Genomic DNA, 15,366 nt, shown 5'->3' with positions numbered 1-15,366 from the left:
TACCAAAAAGAAACTTTTGTTTCTTTACAATGACATTTATATCCTTTTGGATTCCTTGCATAGTATCTTCATTTTCTATAATACCGGATGCATCTTTCTTTTATTTTAATTTTATTTTAAGTCCAAATTTTTTCAAACTTGAGTCTTTTTGATCTATGAATCGGACTCTTTGTATCGACGATCATCTTTCTGTAAAATATAAAAAAAAGCATCAAATTCTTAATAAATAAAATAAATTAAATATATTTTCTGCTTTAAATGACTTACATTAAGTGTTTATCACACCCCCCAACTTGAATTTTACTCATCCTCGAGTAAAATAGATATATCAGCATTGTGTACCGATTCAGTTTTGAATCAAAAATTAGTTTAGGCATCCCAAAAGGTAGATGATACTTGGTCAGACCATTAAAGAGATATTTCATTGGATTATCAATTTGACCCAATTAGTGGCTGAGTATTAACTAAAGAAATTTCAGAACTTTTCTTTCACCAACTCCCACTTTACTCTTTAAATCTTCTAACTTAATGGGAAAGAGGTTTATTATCTTCTTGCAATTTAGTCCCCTTTTATATATATATAATATATATATATATATATATATATATAAATTGCCTACCTTTTTACACGAACCACAACGCTTACTTAGGCGAAAGGGCCCGGTTACTCAGAGGAGACCAATGTTGTTTTTCTTTTTTTTTTTTTTTTTTTTTTTTAAGGAGAATTTTGCATACCTCGATCTTTCCACCCAATTTCTCATGAAGCAGATTCTTTATTGAGATCAGTAAGAAGAAGTTTGTAGAATCACTCCTAAAATTTGATCTAGTTTAAACCCTACCATTCATTGGGTTTTCTTAATAATTTATTCCTCAGTATCTCTAAAATTATCTTGACCATTAATCATTCATTTATTAGGATGCCTAATTGACTCTTAATCAAAATAAAATTTGAATACACAAAACTAATTATTTCTGACCATACTCGAGGATTTGATTAATTTCTCCCCCCCAACTTAATCTACATTGTCCTCAATGGAGTAAGAAAGCAAATAAAATAAAAGGAGAGAGTGCACCTGGGATAATTTTACTTCGGAAGTTGAAGATAGCTTCATTGATTAATAGGCTCTTGTTCTAAATTCCTGCAGCTGCGGTAAAGTAAAAAAATATGAAATCGTTGGGTTGCCTCCCAACAAGCGCTAAGTTTTACGTCTTCAGCCAGACTGAATTGAGTATTATGGCAGTTTTGGATCTACTAAATCAACAGATTCAATTAATTCTCCATCACTAATTCCATCTATGTAAAGTTTCAATCGCTGATCGTTCACTTTAAAAGTGTTCCCCTGTTTAGGATTTTTGAGTTCTATAGCTCCATGAGAAAATACCTGAGTTACAATGAAAGGTCCGTCCCAATGTGAGCGAAGTTTTCCAGGAAACAGACGCAACCTAGAATTGAAGAGCCAAACTTTTTGATTAGGCTCGAACATTTTTCGTGCAATAAATTTATCATGATATGCTTTAGTTCGAGCCTTATAAATTTGACACTCTCATATGCTTCATTGCGTAGCTCTTCAAGTTCATTTAATTGGAGTCTCCTATTGGAACCTGCATTTTTCATATCAAAGTTAAATTGTCGTATGGCCCAAAATGCACGATGTTCCAATTCCACCGGCAAATGACAAGCTTTTCTGAATACAAGTCGATAGGGAGACATTCCTATGGGTATTTTAAAAGCAGTACGGTAAGCCCATAATGCATCGTCTAAGCGAAGAGACCAATCCTTTCTATCGGGCCTAACTGTCTTTTCTAGGATATGTTTAATCTCCCTATTTGACACCTCTACCTGACCATTAGTTTGGGGGTGATATGGTGTGGCCACTTTGTGTGAAATATTATATTTTTTCATAAGTGCTTCAAAATGTTTATTCGTAAAATGAGTCCCCCCATCACTAATGATCACCCTTGGGAAGCCAAATTGACTAATGATGTTTTGTTGGATAAAACTAATTACAATTTTATTATCATTAGTCCGTGTAGCTATTGCCTCCACCCATTTTGATACGTAATCAACTGCCACTAGAATATATTCAAATCCAAATGAGGTTGGAAAAGGTCCCATAAAATCAATCCCCCAAACATCGAAAATTTCTACTACTAAAATGGGGGTCAGCGGCATCATATCCTTCTTGGATAAATTTCTGTTTGCTGACATCGCAGACAACTTTGGCCAAATTCATGTGCATCCTTGAAAAGCGTTGGCCAATAAAACCCACTCTGCAGTACTTTTGCTACAGTTTTTTTTCCACTAAAATGTCCCCCACATGCCGAAGAATGGCAAAAAGTGAGAATGCTTTGGAATTCACTCTCGGAGACACAACGGCGAATAACTTGGTCAGGACAGTATTTGAATAGTTCAGGGTCTTCCCAGAAATAATGTTTAATTTGCGAGAAAAATCGATCCTTTTCTTGTTTTGTCCAGTGAGAAGGTACTTGTCCTGTTGATAAGTAATTGACAATATGGGCAAACCATGGAGGACGGCTAGAAGAGATTGCAAAAAGTTGTTCGTCAGAAATTTTTCTTTGACCTCATCTATGCCTATCGTGTGTTCAACTAAGATCCTGAAGATGTGATCAGCTACCACATTCTCAAAACCCTTCTTATCTCGGATTTTCAGATCAAATTCTTGTAAAAGAAGGATCCATCTGATCAAATGCGGTTTAGTATCTTTCTTTGAGAGGAGATGTTTCAGAGCCGCATGATCAGAGTAAACTAGAACCTTAGACCCTAACAGATATGAGCGAAATTTTTCAAGGGCAAACACTACTGCTAGTAGCTCTTTTTCTGTTGTGGTGTAGTTTAATTGGGCATCGAAAAGAGTCTTGCTAGCATAATAGATCACATGTGGCTCCTTATTGATTTTTTGGCCTAAGACGGCACCTATTGCAAAGTCAGAGGCATCACACATAATCTCAAATGGAATGGACCAGTCAGGGGGTTTTATTATGGGTGCTGTTGTCAGGGCTGTTCGTAATGTGTTGAACGCTTTCAAACAGTCTTCATCAAAGACAAATGGTGTATCCTTAGCTAACAGATTGCACAAGGGTCTTGAAATCTTGCTAAAGTCTTTGATGAAGCGTCTATAAAATCCGGCATGACCTAAGAAAGATCGTATTTGTCGGACCGAAGTAGGGGGTGGTAGTTTTGAAATAACCTCAACTTTGGCTTTATGTACCTCGATCCCTTTTTCAGAAATAATATGTCCTAATACAATTCCTTTCCGCACCATGAAATGGCTCTTTTCCCAACTTAGGACAAGATTTGTCTCCATACACCGTTTAAGAACTTTGGAAAGATTATGGAGACAATCCTCAAAGGTGGTTCCAAACACAGAAAAATCATCCATAAAAACTTCAAGACATTTGTCTACCATATCCAAAAAAATGGCCAGTATGCACCATTGAAATGTAGCGGGTGCATTGCAAAGCCCGAATGGCATATGCCGAAAAGCGAAGGTGCCATAGGGGCAGGTGAAGGTAGTCTTTTCTTGATCATCCGAAAATACAGGTACTTGATTGTACCCTAAATAACCATCAAGAAAACAGTAGAAACTTTGTCCTGCTAATCGTTCTAGGATTTGATCGATGAAGGGCAATGAAAATGATCCTTCCTAGTAACGGCATTCAGTTTTCTATAATCTATGCATACTCGCCATCCAGATGATATGCGAGTTGGAAGTAGTTCACCTTCTTCGTTCTCCACCACAGTAATACCAGATTTCTTAGGTACTACTTGAGTGGGACTGACCCATTTACTATCGGATATGGGGTAGATGATTCCAGCATCTAACCACTTTACCACCTCTTTCTTTACTACTTCACGCATGTTTGGGTTCAATCTCCTCTGCATATCTCGATGGGGTTTGGCATTTTCCTCAAAATGAATATGATGCATGCAAATGGAGGGGTCAATTCTTTTTAAATCGGCAATGGACCAACCGATAGCCTCTTTATGTTCCTTCAGAATACCAACCAATTGTGCTTCCTAATTAGGGGTCAAGTTTGATGCAATGATTACCGGGAGGGTGTCATTGAGTCCTAGAAATACATACTTAAGCGTAGCAGGAAGAGGTTTCAATTCTAACGTAGGTGGTGATTCTAAAGATGGGACTATTGGTGTACTGGCTAATGTGGGCAATGGCTCATACTTGATTGTCCATGGAGGAATGGTTTTATCATGTGGTGTATCTAACAAGATGTTAACTTCTTTCCTATATTCCTCAAAGTCACACACTCCAAAATGAGCCAAGCAAGTATCTAAGGGGTCTGGTGCTAGAATTATGGGTGTTGCATCTTCTATAATATCTTCTAGTGTATCTACTTCGAAGCAACTATCCATTGATGGTCCTTGGGAAGCACCAAACACATTCAGTCTTAGTTTCTTATTCCCAAATGATACGTCCATGACTCCTGTCCTACAATTAATGCATGCATTTGCCGTAGCTAGGAAGGGTCGTCCTAAGATAATGGGAATTTGTCTGGGGTTGCCACTTAATTCCATATCGAGAATCAGAAAATCAACTGGAAAGTAAAACTCATCTACCTTGACCAAGACATCCTCAAGCATTCCACGTGGTTCCTTAATTGATCTGTCGGCTAACTGCAGTGTGACTGATGTGGGTTTCAGTTATCCAAATCCAAAAAGTTCATACACCGAACTAGGTAAAATATTCACACTTGCCCCTAAATCCAGAAGAGCTTTTTCAATATGATAATCTCCTATAACACAGGAAATGATGGGGGCTCCTGGGTCCTTAAGCTTTGGAGGAGTGGCATGCTGGAAGACAGAACTAGCCTGTTCAGTGAGACGTACTTTCTTTGGGATTTGTGATCTAGATTTACGTTTTTGGGTGCATAAATCCTTCAAAAATTTGGCATAAGCAGGGACCTGTTTGATTGCGTCTAGAAGGGGAAGATTAATTTGGACTTGCTTAAACAATTCCAACATCTCATCGAGTTTTCCTCCCTTCTTATCTGCAGGAATAGGGGCTTTCAGGGCATCCAGAAATGGGGCTTTAGGCAAGTAAGATGATTCCGGTGCAGTTGGTTCCTTCTCTATTTTCAGGTCCTCCTTGTTCTTGGGTGATTTGGATTCGGTTAGAGATTTAGGGTCGGTCTCATTGGTTTTACTAGTGTGTTCAATGACCTTCCCACTTCTCAAAGTCATGATTGATTTGGCATGTTCAAAAAAAGCTTCTGGGGTATTAGAACTCTCAATCACAAATTGCCCTCTTGGGTTGCTCTCTGGTTGGCTAGGTAATTTTCCTTCTTCCCTCCTACTGAATGCAGTTGCTAGTTGACCTATTTGGGTCTCTAGCTTAGCAATGGATTGTGTGTGGGAGTTAAGGGTCTGAGTGTTGACTTCTAATCTTTCTAGTGCTTTCAAGACTTTTTCCTCAAAAGCTGAGCTGTGACCAGTAGTAGACGGTTGAGGAACATTTTGAAATTGATGGTACGGTCCATGCCTATATGTTGGGTCTTGATATTGAGGTCGAGGTGTGGCAGGACCAACCACTGGTTGTGGTCTCCAAAAAAAATTTGGATGGTTTCTCCAGCCGGGGTTATAAGTGTTTGAATATGGATCGTTTCCTGGTCTGCGAGCTTGTTGAACTTGCTGAACCTGCTCATGCACAAACTCAGGAAATTGGGGTGTGACTGGGCATTCACTAACAAAATGGTTCGGACTTGCACACAATGCACAAACTTCTTGGATTGGATTAGGTGGAATCGGAGATTGTCCAGTGTTTAGAAGACGATCTAATTTTTGGGACAGTTCATCTACCTTTTGATGGATATCTATGGCATTTTCTACTTCATATATTCCACCTATTTTTGAGTTTTACATGGGTTTATCTCTAATAGTGGCAGACATATGATGTAATGAATTTTCACTTAAAATTTCAAACAGTTGCCATGCCTCATCCTCACTTTTCAGCATAAATGTCCCACCGCATGATGCATCGACCATTTGTCGATGTCTTTCAGAGAGCCCATCATAAAAATATTGGATTAACTGCCACTTGGGTACAGCATGGTGGGGATATTTTCTAATAAGATCTTTTAATCTCTCCCATGTTTCATGAAACATTTCTCCATCTAATTGGAAAAAACTAGTTATGGCTTTCCTTATTTGATTAGTTTTTCCTATGGGAAAATATTTCTTGAGAAACTCTCCTTGCAGCTGGTCCCAGGTTGATATAGTCATGGAATCCAAAGTATGTAGCCAGTATTTGGCTTTGTCCTTAAGTGAAAAAGGGAATAATTTCAACCTAAGAGCATCATCAGAGAAGTTGTGAATTTTGATAGTTGAGCATATCTCAAGAAATTCTTCAAGATGTTTATAAGGGTCTTCATTACTAAGTCCATAAAATGAAGGTAACATTTGGATTATACTGGACTTAATTTCATATTGAGTGGCCTCCACAGGGGGCACTTGAATACAAGGAGAGTAGGTATATGTGGAAGGAGTAAAGTACTCCTTCAATTGCTTGGGTGGATCATTCTCCTGATTTCGGTCCATCTTTTTATGTCTGTTGGCTCTAAGGGTTCTTTCTATTTCTGGATCAAAAGGTTGGATTTCTGGTCGTAACGATCTACGGCCAAGCATACACCTTACAATTATACGGTAGAGCACACACAAATTTTTTTTTTTTTTTATAATATATATTTTTATAATAAAGTGAGAAAAGAATAAAGAAAATCTAAAGAGAAGAACCTAAGAATCTTAAATCTATGAAAAGGAAGAAATTAATTAATGTTTAGATGTTAATTGCAATCAACTTAAACAATCATAGACTCTCTATCCTAAGGTTAACTTAGATCTAGACAGCTCCAAACTTTCAAGATTACTTTTGAGCACTCCAAGCTCAAGATTGACTAACTGACTCGGCCAGGTAAGCGTAAGATGTGGGAGGTTCCTGCTCGTTGCTTTCCTTAGACACCAACTAAGTTGGCCAGGTCAGTCAACGAAACCAATTGAAAATCACTTTCTTTAACCACTTGCTTTAGACACTGAGCAATTAACCAATCCGCACTCGGTTCAACTCTAGAGCTTTCTTATCCTATTGAGCTCGAAATTCCTAGGGCTGATGTCTAGTTGATTTTAAATTAAGGTCTAGGTTATGCAAATGCAAGGGAGTGATTTGTGGGCCAAGGAAGGGTGATCAAATCCCCACCTTATCTGGTTAATGGGTTATTGCCCTTAAGATTAATTATGGAGATGCAATGCAAAGAAACAAGGTGTCCAATCAAGTTAGAAATTTTTATATTTGAGGTTACGTTATTTTAGTTAAGTGTTATGAAATGTCAGTGGTTTTTTTTATATAATTTTATCTTTTTATATATATATTTTTTTTTATTTTTTTTTTAGTTTTGCAAAAAAATAAATTTAAGTGATTAAGTCTAAAAATTAATAAATCACTGGGCTATGAAAAGTAGCAAATTATTCTAAGCAGCAAAATTCCTAAGTAGTAAATTAGTTATGCAAGGTAATTCTGTAATTATGCAAATAAGATTATCAGCTAGAAAGCACTGAAAAAAAATTTAAAACGAGAAATAAAAACTAAAAAGTATTTTTTTTTTAATTTTTTTTTTTTTAATTTTTTTTAATTCAACCGTGCCAAGATCCCGGCAACGGCGCCAAAATTTGATGCGTAGTCGTTGATAGCACCAAAAATAACTCTACTCACTACGTAGGTAGGATGAGTCGAGATCGTATCCTCAGGGACCTTGGGCTAAGTTGAGATTGCAAGGTAAAAGAAAGAAGCGTTGTTTTTGATTTAAAAAATAAATTATCATAAAATTGAGGTAATTAAAAAATAAAGAGCTCGGGAGTTTTGAATTAATTTGCACTAGCAGAGTTGTATCTCTTTTTTAACTAAATAGATGTGATTAATCTTAGAAAAAATACCTGTCTTTCCTCGGCACGCTCCGTACCCGTAGATCACGGTGCATCTCCAGAAAGTACTAGGTAACCAACTCTTCTTTCCTCAGCACGCCCCGTATCCGTAGATTACGATGCGTCTCCGGAAAGTAAAAGTTATTCCTAATATTAATCTAACAAGAAAGCATAAATAAAAGCATATGATAGGGAGCAAATAAAGAACTCATGACAATTTAAATAAAAAGCATAATCTTTATTGCATATAAAGAAATACAGGAAAGTTTAGAACAATAAACCATCTCTTTGTCGTTACAAAATTTCTTCTCCACTCCCGAGACTGCTAGCCTAGCTGCTCATGAAGTAGTCCCTTTCTATTCCTCTATGCAAGGCTCTAGAAGAATTTCTGGGCTCTCCCTCTAATGAGAGTACAAAAGTCTTTTTATAGGTGATAGGAGGGAGGAGTTTTACATGATTTTCTGATGTGGGACTAAAAAAAATATAAATCTTTCAAAACATTTCTAAATATTATTTTTTTCCTTATTTTGAATTGTCTGCAGTGCGCCCACACCCGCGTCAGCGCCCGTCCCGCGTCCACGCCCGTGCCCGTCCCCGCACGTCCACGCCGCATCCCGTTCCGCACGTCCACGCCGCGTCCCGTATGTTCACACTGTCCACATTCACGCGCGCACCCAGGCAGCCTTTGAATTCACGTGAAACCAATCTTTTCACATACCAAAAAGAAACTTTTGTTTCTTTACAATGATATTTATATCCTTTTGGATTCCTTGCATAGTATCTTCATTTTCTATAATATCGGATGCATCTTTCTTTTATTTTAATTTTATTTTAAGTCCAAATTTTTTCAAACTTGAGTCTTTTTGATCTATGAATCGGACTCTTTGTATCGACGATCATCTTTCCTGTAAAACATAAAAAGAAGCATCAAATTCTTAATAAATAAAATAAATTAAATATGATTTTCTGCTTTAAATGACTTACATTAAGTGTTTATCAATTACAAGGTTCATGATTCCTAAAGCTAGAACTGGAACTTTGCTTCCATCTCCAACGTTCAGGAACCTCTCACCGTCATCAAATCTCCTACTGACCTACAGACCCTGCATCCAATTGCAAATATGATAAGGGTTTCCGGTATCCAATACCCAGGCAGTAGTATCACAAATGGAAAAGTTGCAAGGTGTTATCATATAATTACCTTGCTTCTTCTTTGGCCTGTTCGGGTCGAGGGAGGCAATGTAGAGAGGACAGCTCCTCTTTCAGTGCCCTTGCTTCTTGTAAAAGAAGAACTCCACCTGGCTCTGGTCGGGCTTGCGCTTCTTGGTCTGACCCTGTGCAGACGTCCCAGCATGTGACTGCACCTTCTTATTCTTCTTCTTCTTGTTCTTGTTCCCTTTCTTAAAGGGTCGATGACCAGAAGAAGACCCTCCCTCAATATTCACTAACTCTTTATGGAGCTGGTGGTCCTTCTCAAAGTTCTACAACAACCCCAACCAGCCGTGGTAGTTCACAGTAGGCTTTGTCATTCGAAAATGAGTAAGGAAGGATAGGAAGGACTTGGGCAAAGAATTAAGGATCGCATCCTTAACGAGCTGCTCGTGCAAGGGAAAGTCCAGTTTACTTAGATGCTCAATCATTTCGATCATGTACAATACATGATCGATGATTGAGGCCCCATCCCTCATTCGAGCATTGAAAATGGCACAACTAGTTTTGTGCCTTTCAACATCGTCAGGCGTGCAAAAGGAGTCGTTCAACATTTGAAGCATCTCCTGTGGCTGGGCATTCTCAAACCTGCAGCTAAACTCATCATTCATTACCGCCAGCATTATGCACCGAATGGTGGTGCGGTCGTTGAGCCACTTCTGGTAAGTGTCTCAGACCATCCCTCTAGCATTCGGGGCTGGCTCCTCAGGTGCCGGATCCGTTACTACATAAAGGATCCGCTTAAGCTCAAGGATGATTTTTAATTTTTGATACCAGCTATCGAAATTAGGTCCTATGAGCTTATCATTATCTAACGTGACCGGAGTGATAAGGTACTGGCCATAGCTGCATAAAGGAAAACCAGACCTATATTAGTATATAAATTATTAATACTAAAGACTTGGACTTTAGTCTAAAGTTTCTCCTAATATTTTTATGAACTGGTAGCCTCAACCTCCAATTCCAGGAATTACTTTACTTTCTTAGTGGGTACTAGAATCCACACTAACCACATACGAGCCCAACTTTGGTTGGTCAACCCATGTGCATCTATGGGTAGGTTCATAACCAGTTGTTTCTCTAAATAACTTCTAGTAATAAATTTTTCCCCAAAACCTAATCAGTAAGCTTTGGCCTCCACTGAAAAGATCTGGTTAGGTCCAACCATTAATATGACTTGATTTGATGAATCGGACCAATAAATGATCAGGCACGACTTTGGCCGGCCAACCTGACCACCATCAGAAAGACTCAACCAAATTATCATACTATGAATGATAATTTCATTAGTCAATAAGCACCAGGCCTTTGGGCCTCCAATGATTATTAAACTAATGGACTCATTATCACTCACTTAATGGGAGGCTATGACTTAGTTATCACTATAACTTAATCATTTTAGGGACCTAATAATTTTTGAGGATTTTATTAAATGATAGAAGAGAAGGAATTAACCAGCCAATTTCAATCCTCCCACTGACTTCACCAAGTCAGATTATAAAGGATTTAATTAAAGCCGGCATTAGGAGCACCTAAATCAGTCACATTGATTTACCAAATGACATGGGTGAGCCCTAATCACCAAGTGATCTAATCAAAATCTAACTCACCAGGTTGGCCAGGTAAATGAGATCAGTGGTGGGGATATGCCATTAACTCGTCAGAGATCGAATCAATGCGAGTAGCTCCCACTTAAGAACCACTGGTCAAACTGTCGAACTTACCATAAACAACAATCGGTTCATTAGTTTTAATTTGATCAGCTTAGTAAATAGGGTTCCACCGTGTAGCCATGAATTAAGTCCATCTTGGTCTAGTTAAAGACATGGACCCATTCAATTACAACTATTGGAGTTGAGTCTAGAGTGTCCTTGACCTAATTTAATTTAATTTTTGATTAGATTTAATCAATTACTCTAATTTAGTCCATTTCTTTAAGCTAACCTTAGGTCTAACCCAATTATGGACCTAATCCATCTAACCCATTGACCCACAAGTTTATGCAATTGTCTTAGGTCTTAATTCACAATTCTAGACCAACTTGACAATACTTAATTCTTTTAATTAAGTATTTAGGCTGATGGGTCAGGGTTTGGCATTTCGAAAATAATTTTGAAATTTGAAAGGTTTTATTTTTTGTTCTCCAAATATGTTGACTCATTTCACAAATAGATCAGCACATTTCATAAATAGCAATCCTATTGCTAATTACTTAACATGAAATAACTCAATCAAAATAAATCATGAATATTTCTTTAGATCTAATCTAACACATTCATGATAAATTTTACATTTGAACCTTTACAATTAAGTCCTTTTGCTACTTCATCTGTATGGGATATAATTGCAGCGATACCCGTACCGCCTTAGGAGACCCCATCGAATGGGAGGAGAGGGCCTTTAAACTCTACTTTTCTCCTATGACCGGACGACCATAGCAACCAATCCAATTACATTACTTGCTACTTGGATCAAGTATATCTAAATATATCAATTTTAAAATTTAAATTTTAAATTTCAACTTTTAAATTTTAAATTTTGAATTTCAAATTTCAAACAAATTTCAAATTCAAATTTCAACCTTTTGAATTTTAAATTTTGAATTTTAAATTTTGAATTTCAAATTTAAAATTTCAACCAAATTTTAAACTTCAAATTTTAAATTTTAAATTTCAAATTTTTGAATTTTGAATTTTGAATTTCAAATTTTAAAATTCAAATTTTAAATTTGAATTTTAAATTTTTGAATTTTAAATTTCGAACAACTTTCAAAATTTAAATTTTAAATTTTTGAATTTTAAATTTCAAATTTAAACTTTTTGATTACAACTTAATCTACACATGCAAATAAATATATCATATCTTAGAACCCACTCTGGTACCATTTGAAGTGAAATTTGAGTGCAGGGGTAAAATGGTAATTTTAAAACTTTTTCAAAATCACTATTTTAAAATAAAAATTATTAATTAATCTAATTAATTAATATATATTTATCCTACACTAAGATCTAAATATGATATATAGCATGCATGCATTTAAATTTGAAATTCAAATTTGAACAGTAAACAATTTACTGTTATGTGTTCAGAACACAATACCTTTGTGCGGATAGTCGATCGTCACAATCTGATCACCGTCGAAAGGATATAACCATCGCAATATAGCCACACAGTATATCTGGCCTCTATGGATCATCCACACGAAGCTCTCAGTCTGATCGGCTCCTCACGAGTGCTAGCTTGTTGCAGAGCCCTTTCGACGGCCGATGCTAATCGAACTCCTTCGATCGATGTTTGTTGATTCTTTGGATACTTTGGATTATCAGCAAACATGCTTGAGAGGTTGATGATGCTCTCCCTTAAATTTGGTGGGCTCATGACACTCGTAGCTCACTTTCTCACTTTTCGAACCCCAGGCTGAAACCCTAGGATGCTCATAGAAGACCCTACGCCCACTCTCTTTCTTTCTTTCCTCTCGAAATGTTTTGAACTTTTCAAAAATATGCAGAAACCTTCCTCACACCCTCTTTTCTTTTTTTTGATCAGATTCTTCACACGCCCCACCTTTCTCCTCTTTTTAAAATAATGCAAGACGTGTCTTATCCACGTGAGAGGATAAAGATAAGTGGTTGCACATTTGAATTTAAATCGAATTTGAATTCAAATGCAAACCAACTCATCCCTATCCACTTGGGCATGAGAAGAGAAGGGGCATGGCTTCTTTTGTGCATAGAGAGTTTACACGAGAAACACTTTCTCATGTAGAACATGGGGCGCACAAAAGGATAAGCATGAAGGCACAAGGGATAAGTTATCCATTCAAATTCAAATACCCTTTGAATTTGAATGGCTAACAAATCAAGTTTATCCAAAAATTGGCACACAAGAGTGGGTGTGAGATGACTTCTACGTGAGAGAAAATTCATGAGAAGTTGCTTCTCATGAATTCAAATGGGCGCTGAAGAAGTGAGGTGGTGCAGGGAGAAAAGTCAAGGTGGTTTGAACCTAATTGAGCCAACCTAATTAAAATAGGTTAAGCACAATTAGACTAAATTAAACCCAACTTAATTAGGTTTAATTAGACTCAATAAAATCTGAATCAAATCAGGAATTGACTAAGCCCAACCCCTGATCAAATCAGGAACCAAACCACTTCGACGATTAGGTCAACACTTAACCTAATTGGGTCAAACCCAACTGAATCTAATTCAATTGGACTTGATCCAAAAATAATTACTCAATCAAATTGAGTTAATTAGTGATAAATCATTAATTAAACCTCTGATAAATATTGAGTCCAAATTCGATGGGCAATCGGATATCAAAGTCCATCGATATGAATCTTGATCGAAGAGTCCCAAACCAGTGGGACTCTTGACCCCGGTACCCAAAATATGTGGGACTCATGATCAGAGAATCTTGATTCTCGATCATAGAGTCTCAGACACGTAGGACTCATAGTCCATAAATATTAGGATACTTCATCAGCCATCAGATCAAATAGGAACCTCTAATGTGTGTGACCCCACAGGTTCGAACCTAAGCCGGTAGCACAGGAACCAATTCCTGCACTAATCGAAGTGACCATCTAGCAATGGTACCCGACATCCGGATAGATCGAATAGTCAGAATCACAACACTCAAAACCTACATGAATATGGTTACTGTATAATTCATCCCTTTTGACCCCTGTGTTTAGGACGATTCAGAGTTAAACTGTCAACCCTGATCAGATCATCCGAATCATGCTCAACTCAAACAGTTCTGTGACTCCTCACTAGGACTACCCTGGCCAAAGTTTTGCTAAATTGAAACATGACTATACACAGCACCTGAACTGGAGTGGTTAATCCCATCTTGACACATGCACCGACAAGTCAAGTACTTGACTACACCCAACATCCTTCCGTCACTGAATTAAAAATTCAGGTAGTCCAGTGCGTAAGTGTAGTGAGTTGCTTGCAAGTCACTGAGGCGATCTCAGGTCAGAGGGACATTTATACCCATATCCCATCGGAGTAAATCTTGATAGTAGAAATAGCTCTGAAATCGATCACGTTCAGTGCAGATGTACCTTACATCTCACCTATATGCCATACCAGTGTCTCCACACTCCTTGGTTAAGAGGACAACCAACCCATTGAAGCAAAATTTGAGTGCAGGTGTAAAATGGTAATTTTAAAACTTTATCAAAATCACTATTTTACAGTGAAAATAATTAATTAATCTAATTAATTAACATGTGTATATCCTACACTAGGATCTAAATATGATATATTGCATGCATGCATTTAAATTTGAAATTCAAATTTGAACAGTAAATAATTTACTATTCTGTGTTTAGAACAATACCTTTGTGCGGGTAGTCGATCACCATAATCTGATCACCATTGGAAGGCTCTGATCACTGCAACATAGCCACACAAGGTGTCTGGCATCTATGGATCGTCCACACGAGGCTCCCGGTCTGATCGGCTCCTCACGAGTGCTAGCTCGTTATAGAGCCCTTTTGACGGCTGATGCTGATCCAACTCCTTCGATCGATGTCTGTCGATTCCATGGATGCTTTGAATCATCAGCAAACAAGCTTGAGAGGTAGATGATTCTCTCCCTTGAATTTGGTGGGCACATGACACTCGTAGCTCACTAACTCACTTCCCGAACCCTAGGCTGAAACCCTAGGGAACACTCTGAAAACCCCTGCGCCCAATATTCTTTCTTTTCTTTTTTTTCTCTTGGAAGGTTTTGGACCTTCACCTCATGCACAAGGCTTCCTCATGCCCCACTTTCTTTCTCAAAATTTTTCTACGCACGCCCCATCCTTCTCCTATTTTTAAAACAACATCGAACGTGTCTTATCCGTGTGAGAAGATAAAGACAAGTGGTTACACATTTGAATTCAAATCAAATTTGAATTCAAATGCAAACCAACTCATCCTTATCCACTTGGGCATGAGAAGAGAAGGTGTGAGGCTGCTTTGTGCATGGAAAGGTTTCATGAGAAACCCTTTCTCATGTGAGATATGGGGCACTAAAGTGGATAGGGTCATGAAGGCGCAAGAGATAAGTTATCCATTCAAATTCAAACACGCTTTGAATTTGAATGACTAACTAATCAATTTTATCCAAAGATTGGCACACAAGAGTGGGCGTGAGAGAAAATTTATGAGAAGTTTCTTCTCGTGAATTCAAATGGGCGCAGAGAT

General features: G+C 37.6%; 1 non-coding gene across 1 annotated transcript; it reads left to right on the top strand.

Moving 5' to 3' along the window:
* The first annotated feature begins 6,081 nt into the window (after positions 1 to 6,081).
* LOC140852761 (small nucleolar RNA R71) lies at positions 6,082 to 6,187 on the top strand. Its single transcript, XR_012135659.1, has one exon. It is a non-coding gene; the product is annotated as a small nucleolar RNA R71 (small nucleolar RNA).
* The last annotated feature ends 9,179 nt before the right edge of the window (positions 6,188 to 15,366 follow it).

Source organism: Elaeis guineensis, chromosome 11 (assembly GCF_000442705.2).
Source record: "Elaeis guineensis isolate ETL-2024a chromosome 11, EG11, whole genome shotgun sequence".
In the NCBI taxonomy this organism is placed as follows: Eukaryota; Viridiplantae; Streptophyta; class Magnoliopsida; order Arecales; family Arecaceae; genus Elaeis; species Elaeis guineensis.
The sequence above is the reverse complement of the archived record's forward strand: the minus strand, read 5'-3'. Positions and strand labels throughout refer to the sequence as shown.